Raw genomic sequence first — 13,806 nt, forward strand, 5'->3', positions numbered from 1 at the left:
TAAAACCCCATTTCTACTGTTAAAAAACTGAAAAAAGAAGTTATGTACTTACCATAACGTTCCATGTGAGTGGTTCATCTTGCCTTCATTCTTTACTGATGGGTTCGGAGCTGATCCCTCGGCTCCGATACAGCCAATTGCAAAGCTCGAGGTCTTCAAATAGCTCGAGGCCAAGTCCCTATCCCATGATGCACCTGTGAATTACCTCAGATCTTGTTTGCTGTGTAAACTAATACCATATGTCATTCTTACATTCCTAGAAAAAAGGAAGAGAAGGTTTGAGTAACCAGGATGGAACCAGCATCTCGGTCATCTATCAGCCCAGGAGGGGAGGGACGTAAGAATGAAGGCGAGATGAACAACTCCCATGGAGCGTTATGGTAAGTACATAACTTCTTTATGTGAAGTTGTTCAATCTCACCGTTCATTCTTTACTGATGGGTAGCGTCCCAAGCACCATCAATCTCGGGTGGCTCACGGGAGTATATTTCTCAGGACCGTGGATCCAAAGGAGGCCCTGTCCCTGGAAGCCTTGTCGACTTTGCAATGAGTGATAAAGGTATGAGGTTTTGACAAAGTGGCTGCTGCACAAATGTTATCAATTGGAAGTCAGGCAGAAAAGGCAGAAGATATAGAAACTGCTCTGGTTGAGTGAGTTTTAATCTTGTGTTGCAAAGGTGATACAATCAGATAACCATTTAGACAGAGTTGTTTTAGCCACTGGTCTCCCTTTCCTGGAATCTGAAAATGAAACAAAAAGCTGGTCTGATTTCCTGAAATCTTTTGTTCTATCTAAATAAAATCTGAGCTTTCTGAACATCTAGTTTGTGCAGCATATACTATAAATTGTTAAAATTATTGGGGAAGAATACTGGCAAATCAATAACTTGGTTGAAATTGGTTTCAGTGCAAACTTTGGGCAAGAATGAGGGATTTGTTCTAAGTGATACTCTGTCAGCATGAAACATCAAATAGGGAGGCTTGATGGATAAAGCCTGAAGCTCTGACACCACGTGGGCAGAAGTAATAGCTACCAGAAAGATGGTCTTCCAAGATAAAACTTTGAGATCACAAGATGAAGCTGATTCAAATGGCGGAAGAATTATACATGAAAGCATAAAATTTAGATTCCATGGAGAATAGGGAGATTTCACAGGAGGTCTCATATGAAAGGCTTTGGATAACTTGTGAGACATATTTAAACCTTCAAAACCAAGATGGAAATTAGAAATAGCCAACTGAACCCGAACTGTTGCTGCTGCAGCTCTTTTGTTAAAAATCATAGTCAAGAACTCTAAGATGGAAGCCATAGGGGCTTGGTAAGGATCAATATTATTTTTAGAAGCCCATAGAGAAAATTTCTTCCATTTGCTAAGACATAGCTTTCTAGTGGAAGACTTATGAGAAGACAAAAGTATCTGTTTCATCTCATTGGAAAGGTTATGGAACCTGGCTATGATGGGAACTAGAGCAGCCAAGCTGTCAGCTTCAAGACTGCAGAGAGGGATGAAGGTCCCCCGACGGGTGTGTCAGAAGGTCTGGAACTGGGTCCAAAATCCAAGGATTCTCCAAGAGATGGAGTGGAAGGAAGGGTAACCAAATCTGATGAGGCCAATGAGGGGACTATAAGAATGATGGTCCTAGCCAGGGATTTTGCTTTCTGTAAAACCTTGGGTATCAACAGTATTGGTGAAAATGCATAGAGGAGACCCGGGGGCCAATTGTGTATGAGTGCATCCCTCCAATCAGGGCAAAGTAGCTTCTGCATTTCATGTTCATGTGACTGACAAAATGGTCGCAGCAAGGCTGACCCCACCTGCAGAATATCCTGTCCACAGTTTCTTTCTTGAGGGACTAGTTCATAGTTCATAGTTCATAGATTAGTACTAAGCTAACTGCCCTTGCGAGCCATTTTAAGCCTAGCTAATTATCCCTTGTGAGACTCAAACCCCGCACCTTATGTTTTTAAGGCAAACACCTTAACCCTTAGGCCACCCTCCCTACTTGTGGGGCAACAAGATTGCGCTGCTCAGTTTGTCTGCTATCACGTTGGATCTCCCCGGAATGTGCATTGCCATCAGAAAGTGCTGGGTGGAAACAGCCTATTGCCAAACTCTGAGAGCCTCTCAGCAAAGGGGATAAGATCAGGTTCCTCCTTGTTTGTTCAAATACCAGACTACCGACATATTGTCTGTCTGAATCGCAATCATCCCCAGAGGAGAGAGTCCTGAAAGTACTGCAACGCCAAAAGTACTGCTCTCATCTCTAGGACACTGATATGCAGATATGTCTCTTGATCGATCCATATGCCTTGGGCAGTCTTTCCCTGAAAATGCCCACCCCACCCTATCAGGGAAGTGTCTGTGGTCACAGTGGCTACTGGAGGGGGTAGCACAAATGGGCATCCTATCATGACATGAAGTGAGGTCAACCACTAGTGAAGAGCCTTCTTGCAAGAATTTGTGATCATTACAGTGTGATTCATGGGTAGATCTTGGTAAGACCATTGAGTGAACAACAGCCATTGAAGTATCTGCATGTGCATTCACACTAGTGGTATGGCTAGAATTGCTGCTGCCATCATGCCTAATACTTTCAAAACTTCCAGTGCTGGTGCTTTGTTTTTTGATATCAGTATGCTGACATGTTGACGAATGAGAAGGACTCTTTCTATTGGAAGTCTTAGAGTGGTGGTGGTGGTGGTGTCCAACTCTGCCCCGATAAAAGTGATATGCTGCGATGGCAACAAGGCAGATTTTTTGGAGTTGATTGTAATGCCCAGATGATTGCAGAGTGACAGAGTGGATAAGTTGAATAAGTTGATGCCTGGTGGTGGCAGTAAGGAACCAATCATCTAGGTATGGAAACACCTGGAATCCTAGATGCCTCAGGTGAGCTGTGACCACTGCCATGCATTTGGTGAACACTCTGGGGGCTGTAGTGAGACCAAAGGGCAGGGCTCAAAACTGGTAGTGATTGGCTCCCAGGTGGAAGCGCAGGTGATCCCTGGATGGCCTGGCTATTTTTATGTGGTAATACGCATCCTTGAGATCTATTGAGCACATCCAATTGTCTTTCCCTAAGAAGGGAAGTATAGACTGAAGTGTGACCATCTGAAACATCTCTTTCTTTACTTATTGGTTCAGTCTGCTGAGGTCCAATATGGGTCTCCAGTCCCCCGTCTTCTTTGGAACCAAAAAGAATTTTGAGTAAGTTCCGGATCCTGTTTGGTCTGCTGGGACTGGTTGGATGACTCTTTTTGCTAGCAACGTTTGGACCTCTATAGTTGCCTGTTCCCTGTAACTGGGTGGAATGTCTGGAATTTTTCTTACGATTGGAGGGAGTGTGGAAAATGGAATGAAATACCCTCTGGAAATGATACTTTGTACCCAGCTGTCTTTTGTTATTTTGAGCCAGACGTCTGGGTACAAAGATAAGCGACCCTGACTGCCTCCAGAGCAGGACAGTTGGGCCTCCTCTTAGGAGAGCTGGTAGGGCTTCCCAGAGAAGTGATCTCTGTCACCCTGATGTTGTGGACCCCCTCTGCTGTGAGGGTGGTGTCTTCCATTTATTTCCCCTCCTCTGCCCCTGGAGGGGGGTTCACCACATGTTTTCCTGAAAGGCTCCTTGGGCTTTTCGGTACCACATTTTTCCTCCCCTTTGACCTTTGAGATAGGGTCAGGTAGGGGTGGATAAATGGACCCCGACGGCAGACAGGGTCTTTCCATCCTGTTCACACCTGGTTAAGGTTTCCTTCACTTTAGGCTGGAAAAAGGAAGAGCCATCAAAGGGAATGTTCATGAAGGATGACTTGAAGGGCTCCACGAAGGAACACTAGCGCATCCAGGAATGTCTTCTAAGAGCGATTCCTGTACTACCTGTCCTACATGTTCCATCAGCTGCATAGGATATGAGATGCATGGATGAGTTGACAATAGAATTTAGGGTAACAAGCTGGGCAGCAACTTTGTCAGAGGCTCCTGCAGTTACTGTACCCTGAAGAGTATCTCCCAACTCCTTAAGGAGATCTCTTTGTAACCTAGTAAAATGGGTTAAGTAGTTCAGCGAACAGAGAGCAAAGGTCACTGAACTGAACATGCGCTTCCCATATCTATCCATAATCCAGGAGTCTCTGTTAGGAGAATGGATAGATGAGGAAGTCTCAGACATTTCCTTCTTGGTGGTCACCACCACCATCATGGCATCAAACGGGACACCTTTAGTTAAAAATGTTTTGTCCAATGGGGCAGAAATAAATTTATTAGGCCTCCTATGGACAGGCTCCATAGTATCCGGAGGCTCCCTCGCCCTTTGTGAGACCAGCTGCATCAGCTCATCGAAGGGTGGAGACACCCAAGAGGTGGAGGGCTGAGACACGAAAGCCTTCAGGAGAACTGAGTCATCCTCAGTAGGGCTTTTGGACTTCCAATCACCGCCCTGCCTAAGAATCTCAAGTATCTCAGCGAAGGAGATATCCTCAGAGGGGGATCGTGGGGCCCTTCTGACTCATCTAAGTCAGTATCCGATGTGAGAGACTCCTGTGGGGAGTCTAGGTGCTTCCTTTTGCACAATCTCTTCCTGGGAACCTCAGCAGTGGGGGCCTCTGGTGAGGTCTTGGAAGAGCAGGGGCCACACATTGGGGCTTTCTGAGGCTCTGGGTCTCTATGCTTAGTGAGGATTTGTGATGCAGAAGCAGACACAGGCACGTTTGGGAAGGAGGAGGGCAGACCCAAGGTCGAGGATGTCCTAGGAGGCATGACTCTCCTCATGGCATCGGAAGCACCCCTGCTCTGATGCAAGGGAGCCGACGGATCCGAGGAAACATCGACACTCCCGGCACCAGAACAGTGGGCTCCGAGCCCAAGGTAGGAGCCGAGCTCATCTGCGCCGAAGCCCCGAGAGGCAAAGAGGGAACTGACAAGTTGGTCCGACTGTCTTCCCCAGACCCGACCAGAGAGTGTCGGCTCCTAGAGTCCTCGATAGGCACCGAGGACGTTAGAGTACACAGAGCCAAAGACACTTGAGCAGGCGTCAGCTCCGAGGGTCCACTAACATCAGGTCTGCCTCCTCCGGCTCTGAAGGACCAGCATGGCTCGGAGGAGGAATAGTAAGAGTTGGTGCAATGGACTTCCATTTGGGTCAAAGCGGATAACATTTTGGCTAATGCCAGTGCTGACAACAGCTTCTGTACCACACGATCCATGTCCAGATCCAACAGGCTGATAGATGATCGAGAAGATCGTACCGAAAGTGGCACTAACTGAAGACTAGGTCGCTTTGCCACTTCTGAGACTGGTTCCAAGACTGGGGACCGGCTCCAAAAGGAAAAGACTGTCGGCTTTGAGGGCAGTGGAGTCAAAGTCGATGACTTCTTTGATTTTTTTTGAGTCCGATGTCTTGGAAGACTTTGAAGACCTACTGGAGCCACTCTGGTCACTCAAAGCTTCCTGAAATGAAGGCTTCAACAAGCCTCTATCAATCAGTTTCCTCTTCTTTTCCTGCAGGACCCTAGAGGAGAAGGAATGACAAATGGCACAACTGTCTTGCAAATGCAGAGCCCCTAGACAATAAACACAGTTAACGTGGCTGTCTGTAACTGACATTTTCTGACCACACTTAGGGCACTTTTTGAACCCAGACTTGGGGTGCTTATCTTGGTCAGTCATAGTAAAGTTAGAAATTATTTACTGCTACCACCAAAAACTACAACATTAAATTTTCACAGAATAGAAAAATAGCAGGTATGCCTTAAGATAGCAGGCTAAACCACACGCGCGCGCACACACACACACACACACACACACACACACACACACACACACACACACACACACACAATAATGATATCACACAAGCAAACTGTCAAAAAGGAGAGCTGCTGAGAAACAACAACCTTATCTAAAAATACAGAAGGCTAGACAGACCACACAGAAATCTAATTACTACAACTATCTAAACAAATGTGAGAAAGGTCACTAATATCACAGCAAGCTGAAAAAGGGGAAGCAAGCTTATTTACATGGACTAAGGTTTACTGTTCTGAGCCTTAAATAAAACCGACGGCTAGACAGACCACACCTTTAAGAACTACAAGTAACTAAGCCTAAAAGAGGCCAACTACAAATATATGAAAAAATAGTAAATGGGAAGGGAAAAACACACTGAAAGCTATAAGAGCTTTACAAACAATCCTAACTAACTAACTATACTACCTATCAAAAAAAACTTTTATAAGAATTTTAATGAAAAATGCTAATTCAGAACCTCCGATCTGTTGCAGCGGCAAACTAGATGTGAGATAATTCACAGGTGCATCAAGGGATAGGGACTTGGCCTCGAGCTATTTGAAGACCTCGAGCTTTGCAATTGGCCTAGGGATCGACTCCAAACCCATCAGTAAAGAATGAACAGCAAGATTGAACAACTTCACATTTCTTGTTTCCATGTATTTTTTTTAATTTTTGTAACTTTAATGGAGCTTTTGTTCCCAGGCCTCCACTGGAAATGGCCCTGAGTGACCATTCGAACAATCCTGGTAAACAAAAGAGAATAAATAAATACATTTCCTCACTTTCTTCATCTTTTCCTTTTATTCCAAATCTTCTTGTTTTTCCAGACAATCAAACCAAAAATGCCCTTTTTTACATTTTTTTACATTTTCTACATAACATTGAAAACTTGAATTATTATTATTAACATGATTTAATCCCCACAAAAACAAACATGTTTTTGGTTGGTCCATGTATATTAAAGTTGCTCTAAATCTATCTACAAGTAACATACTAGGATGGCACTTAACATAATTTTCTATTTTCAAAACAATTTCCACTTCCATCCCCATGCCACAAACTTCTTTCATCTTTAGTTTTTACATTGCTTCCCACACATTCACATTTTTGAAGACAATTTTCTATATTATCTGTTTAAAATTGCAAATACACTTCTTAAACTGTTCCCTTGTCCTGAAAATAATTATTACATGGATAATCATTTTTATTTTTGCCACAACAGCCCATACATTTTGATAATAAAACATGACATTTAAAAAGTAATCTCTCAGAAAGTCTCTTGGCCCAAGCAGATGATATCTTGAGCATTAAATCCAAAAGACCTGATTAAATTACCCCTTACGTAATATGTCTGTTTTGCTCTCATTCATATTTCTATTCTTACTGTTAAATAAATAACTGTCTTAAAAATGGTTTGATTATGGTACATCCATTTTGAGCACCTTCTCAACAATGTCAAAGAAAATGGTTCACTTCTGCCATTAGACCAGACAGTTCCCAAATTTGTGGTGTATATTATGATTAGTTTTATATGCTTTTCCTTTTTGCCCCTCTGGTATACCAAATGTATATTATGATCTTAAAGCTGGCCCTCTCTAAGGAATGTCTCAACTTTACTGAGCTGGACAATAATGATGTATTTCCATTATCACTGAAATTCCTAGATAACATTCTTAGCTTACTATGTTTCTTGATGATGTCATCAAATTGTTGTTAGGTTAGAACCATACTGTGTTTTTATTAGTGAGTACAAAGATGCCTGAAGCAGAGTTTGCCAAGATAAACTTAAGGTTTTGCACTTCACAGCTCACAACAGCAGCACACAGCCAAAAGTATTACCCAGCTCATTTTATAGTATCCAAATTCATAATGCAAATCATAGAAGCACTTTAGGAAAGCCCACATCTTCATTTGCATACCTTTATAAGGAGTGTTTACTTCTACCCACCATAACCTACAGTAATGGCTTTTTCCCTTACTTTGATGTGGCATTGCTCTGACAGAATGCAGATGTATCTAGTGGCACAGTGTTATCATGTAGGGGTTTATGCATGCACTGCATTGTTAGTGGTCTTGATGATTCAGAAAGAACAAATCTTTTAGTTAGCCTAGCAGTAGTATACTGAGTAAGGTTAACACGCAAGTGGTTTCAATTACAGTTACTTCAGGTTTCACGCATTCTGAAGGTTGTTGCAATACCTCTTATATGAGCTTTACAACAAAAAGCTAGAATCATAGAATTCCCCTTTAGGAAGGTGCATACCCAATGTTATTTCTCAGTCCAGAGTTAATCTTTGCTACACCTGTGGAATTATCCCTAACCATACAAAATTATTTTCTACATCACTTTTCTCTCTGTACCTGCCGACCAGCAAGTATCCTCCTTCTGGTTTTGAGCACATTCCCCCAATACTGAGGAAACCCATGTATGAGAGTGAGAGACAATTGGGGGGGTGAGCATTCAGACTGTCATGAAGGTGGGATATGTCCTACCTACTGCCATTGCAGCAATGAACACATTTCTAACCCTCCTCTGGTGGTTGTCATGAGCACATGCATCACTGCAAGGCTTCCTCTTGTCTCCTCCCAACATGTACGTACATACTTCTTCCCACATGTTAATGAGGGTTACTGTCTCCATTTTGGCAGTACCAAGCACACATCCCCAGTCCTGGACATTTTTGAAGCTGTGTAAAACTCCACTTGCATGATGTCAGCTGACTGGAACTACCTCTGTCAGGATGGGTGAGCCAGCATAAGCTATTCACTCCTATCCCCTCCGCCCTGTCCAACTTTTAGCACCTGAGCTACTATTCAAGTTGGAGTCACGTGTCACAGTCAGGACTTTATTCTTCTATACAAAAGAGATATGTAGCCTAACTAAATGTAAATAAATGGAAACCAATTCAGTTTGAATAGCTGTATATCAGAAGATATTCTGGATATATGCCTAAAAATTTAAATGCCACAAGTCTACTCACTAAAGAAAGGAAGATATATTTTCACTTCATGATTTATTGACTGTGATAGTCATGTACTAGTATGCATTTCATTCAGGTCTTTTAATTCCTCTTGAGTATGTATGTATCAAAAATACATTAGTATGCTGAGCAATCATATGTACTTGCAAGGGTTGGTTGTGTGGATCAACTGATTTAACTCCATTATTTGGATTTATGATGAACTTCATGTCCCAGAACATTGTATCAACAGACATATAAAAGTTACCTTTCATATCAGAACACTGAATTTAAAAAGAATGAAAAAAAAAACATTTTTTTGTGTGTAGGGGGCCAAGCTTCCCTCTATCACCACACCCTTTACTTAAATCTACTAATTCCATGGTCTCAGAACCACAGAGAAAGGGCCAAAACCCCACTAGAATGAACAACTGTTCCTGTTTCCCATCTGCAGCATTCTGCTGCAAGCATCCAAATAGCTGAAGTGCATATACAGTTTAAAAAGCACATACTCTGATAACCACATCACCAACACCTTGCCCAGTCTCTCAGACACCATGCCAAAACATGTTAACCACAAATATTAATATAGCGGCAAACAAAAATAACACATAAAACAGTGATGTTTGCTGTCAGTGCGCCTCAGTGTTTGAGGTTCATGGTTAATGCACTTGACAACAGTGCATGAGAAAAACATCATGCTTCCACATGGTTTAGCAAAAAGATTTCTGATTTGCCAGAATTAGTGTAGATACCAACAACCTGTTGGAAGCAAGACAAGAACAAAGGAAGAAAGAAAAGCGTTCTGATTTGGGAAGCATTCTATGCAGCTGAAGAGAAAAGTAAACAACTGTAGGCAAAAGCTTAATTTTCGACTTGTTTATTAGATACTATTACAGATTTATAGCCAGAGAGTTCCTCAAAATGATAGATAGTAGTTCAACAACAAATGAGAAAAAGATAAGGAGAGGTAGGCATCCTTGCTAAATTTCCCCTGAAGAAATACAGGTAAGAAAGCATATCATTAGCCCAAATCCTGACAGTTATATTATTATTATATAAAATGGAAATAGATTAATGGTTATATTACAGTCCATTAAAGACAGTATTTCTCATCAATAAAACCATTTAATTTCATCAAATGTTTGCCAAAATCTATAAATGCCACAATATTAGCTCTTGAGTCTGCATTAATAAACTGAAAGTTGGCAATGGTTGACATCAGATGATCTGCACTGGATTTCCCTTTAATAAACACTGTTTGTGAGGAATATATTATGTATGATATGTAAGAATAAAGTCTTTTAGTCATTATTTTTGCATAAATCTTGCTATTGAACCTAATTAAGGGCATTGGCCTATAGCTGCCAACTTGTATATAATATTTCCTTAGTTTGGAGCAGACTGTATTTACAACCTGACCCATACAAGGGTCATTTCATCTGGGGATATCTTTTCCTGGAGGAGAATGAGTAGAAATACTTGAAGGTAAGGATAAAATTATTATATAATTCTTTAGGGATGTCATGTAGTCCTTGGATTTTTTTTTTTTCATTTGTGAAAGAATTGTTTCCTGAAGCTGTAATACAGAAATAAGCAGCATTAATTGAAAGACTGATGATTAAATGTTGAGGAGTATCCTGACTTCTCATAAAGCCTTTGATATTTTCATTAATATTAAGAGACTGAGTGTAAAAGTCCCTATAAAATGTCATTGCTTATTCTCTTTAAGGAAGGGCCTAAATCACCACCTTAGTCACACAATTTTGCATTCCTTTTCCCACCATTCTTAACTAATTTCATACATATCTACCAACATCATAAACAAGACACATTTATTCCTCTTCCAGACTACAACTCTTCACCATTGCCCCTTAGTATACTTATTATGACTCAGTTCCTTCTTTCTAAATATCTCTAATCCTTCATTCACAAATCTGTCTTCTTTTCAAACTCATCTCTGCTTGCCAGCTCCAGTGGCATAAAAAGCTAAAGACCTAACTGTGTCACAAATGACCCGATTAGTGACCCAGGCATCTGTTGGAACCAGCACTGGAGGATAGGCAAGGCCATCCTGGTGGGAAGGAGGGTGGCAGGAAAAGCAAATGCAGCCTGGGGCAGGTGTTCAGCTCACCAAGTCACCACTGGATGGCAGCCTTTATAGCAGCTGTTGCATGTCAGCATGCATTCACATAGAGATGTAGTGGCCCTTGTGGCAATGTGGATCACATGTCCCTCTACCCAGAGGATGAGTCTGTATAGCAAACATGCACCCACATTGCTGGGATGCCACTGAGGGCACAAACCACTCTCATGGCTGCCCAAATGATGGCTCCTTCAGATGGTACCCTATGCTGTGGATACCCAGAAGGATGGAATGAATGAGGTCTAGTTCAAATGGGGGAGGCTTTATAGTTGGCAGGCATAGAGGGGGTGTGCAAGAAAAAATCATGTCCACTACAATCTACCCAATATAACAATCCTCCCTTACACTCAGTAAACCTTTCAGTTATTCTCTGTCTTCCATACTACAATCGTACATTCTTGCCCTCTTCGTATACTATTTTCAGCCACTTCCCACCTGGTACTACATTAAACCCCAATGCTCATATAGTCACTTATCCCACCACATTATCACTGACTCTCACACTTCTCTTTAATGCTGCATGTTGCCCTCTCTCTTCTTTTCTGCCACTCCTTTAAAGCCTTAATATCTGCATCAAATATTATCAGTGTCTGACTCAGCTCTTCCCTGTTACATCATTCCAAACCCTGTGTGATCACTTTCTTCTTCTACCTCTTTGTCTCACTATATAGCACACAAATCTGTCTAGCACAGGAGGCCTCCACACAAACAACTTCCATACAGCCACCACCCCTTTATTATTTAGCTGTTGCGTGCTAAATACCATAAGAACTCTCATCATGAATGGCTTCACTGCAACTATAAAAAGAAGTTATGTACCTACCATAACGTTCCATGTTAGTTGTCTTCTTCTCGCCTTCTTTCTTGCTGGTTGGGTTCAGAGCCGATCCTCAGCTCTGACTCGGCCATCTTCAAAAGCTCGAGAGCTGCTTACTGGCTCGAGGCCCCCCTATATCCCATGATGCCTTGCACTAGATACCCAGATCTCGTTTGGTAAGTCTAACTGCAGACATAATAATAAAGGAATCCTATCCTAGAATGCATAAATCCTACTGGAGAGACTACTATTCAGAAAGGAATAGCCAGAGAAGACTCAGCCAGTGAAAAATCAAGAACTCTTCTCGGTCCACTAGGATAGGGGGATGGAGGGTGGGACACAAGAAAGAAGGCGAGAAGAAGACAACTAACATGGAGCGTTATGGTAGGTACATAACTTCTTTATGTTTAGTTGTCTATCTCGCCTTCATTCTTGCTGGTTGGGACAGCATCCCTAGCACCTAAAATCCTGGGTGGCTCATCGGAAAAGACTCTTCAGAACAGTGGAACCAAAATCAGCTCTGCTCCTGGAAACCAAATCCAACTTGTAATGCGAAATGAAAGTATGTGGGTTGGCCCATGTAGCCGGAGCACAAATAGATTCCATGGGCAACCTAGCCTGAAAAGCCACCGAAGTAGCTAAAGCTCTGGTGGAGTGACCTTTTGGTTCAACTGGCAATTCTTTATTCCTCAGTTGATATATGAAAGTGATGATAGAAGTCAACCACCTGGATAAGGTTACTTTGGAGACCAGAAGACCTTGTTTGCCTACTGCATAAGACAGGAAAAGTTGATCTGATTTTCTAATGTCCTTGGTTCTATGCAAATAAAAGCGTAGCTGCCTGTGAACGTCTAACTGATGCAACTTATATTCCACCCTGTTGCAATGGTTAGGGAAAAACACAGGAAGGTCTATGGACTGATTCAAGTTATTCTCTGAAGAGACCTTAGGAAGGAAGGACGGATTAGTCCTAAGAGCAACCCTGTCATTGTGGAACACGAGGTATGGGGGACGAATAGAAAGAGCCTGTAGTTCCGAAACTCTTCTGGCTGAAGTAATAGCTACCAGAAAAAGGGTTTTCCAAGATAAGAACTTCAATGAACAAGAAGCTGCAGGTTCGAAAGGGGGCAAAATTAGAGAAGCTAAAATCAAATTTAGATCCCACGGTGGTGGAGGATCTCTCACTGGGGGCCTGAGCAGAGTGGTTCCTTTGAGAAAGGCTTTACACAACTTATGAGACATGATATTGTTTCCCGACAGGCCAATGTGAAAATTTGAAATTGCAGATAACTGAACTCTAATTGTAGTGGAAGTGGACCCAGCATGGAAGAGTTCCCCAAGAAATTCCAAAATGTAGTGTACAGGGGCTGAAAAGGGGTCCATACTTTTAGCCTCTGCCCAGGAAGAAAAACGTTTCCACTTACTAAGTTTTTCTAGTCGTAGATTTGTGTGATGACAAAATGATTTCGCACACAGAGGGGGAGATATCTGGAAGCCTGGCTAAAGTTGGAAGTGGAGCAACCAAGCCGTGAGCTGGAGAGAGCATAGGGATTGGTGCAGCCCACCCAATTGATGAATCAGGAGGTCTGGAACTAGGTCCAGAGTCCAAGGCTGCTCGAGAAAATAGTGATGCAGGAACGGGAACCATATTTGTCGAGGCCAGTAAGGAGCAATGAGGATCATTTTGCAGCCCAATACGGTAGCTTTCTGAATTAGCTTCGGGATCAGGGGAAAAGGAGGGAATGCATAAAGAAGTCCCTGAGGCCAATCATGGACTAGAGCGTCTCTGGGGGAGTGCCCGGGAAGTGGAACGAGAGAGAAGAAATTGCTGCACTTGCTGTTGAAGGGAGTTGCAAAAAGGTCGCAGCAAGGTTGGCCCCATTTGTGGAAGATTTGGTCCACAACTACCAAGTTCAGAGACCACTTCTGAGACATGAGAATTGCTCTGCTCAGTCTGTCTGCTATGATGTTGGACCTCCCAGGGATGTGCATTGCAATCAGAAACTGTTGGGAAGAGATCGCCCACTGCCAGAGTCTGAGTGCTTCTCGACATAGGGGGTAGGACCTGGTTCCGCCCTGCTTGTTGATGTACCA

Source organism: Protopterus annectens, chromosome 2.part0 (genome assembly GCF_019279795.1).
Source record: "Protopterus annectens isolate FY-2018-M chromosome 2.part0, PAN1.0, whole genome shotgun sequence".
In the NCBI taxonomy this organism is placed as follows: domain Eukaryota; kingdom Metazoa; phylum Chordata; order Ceratodontiformes; family Protopteridae; genus Protopterus; species Protopterus annectens.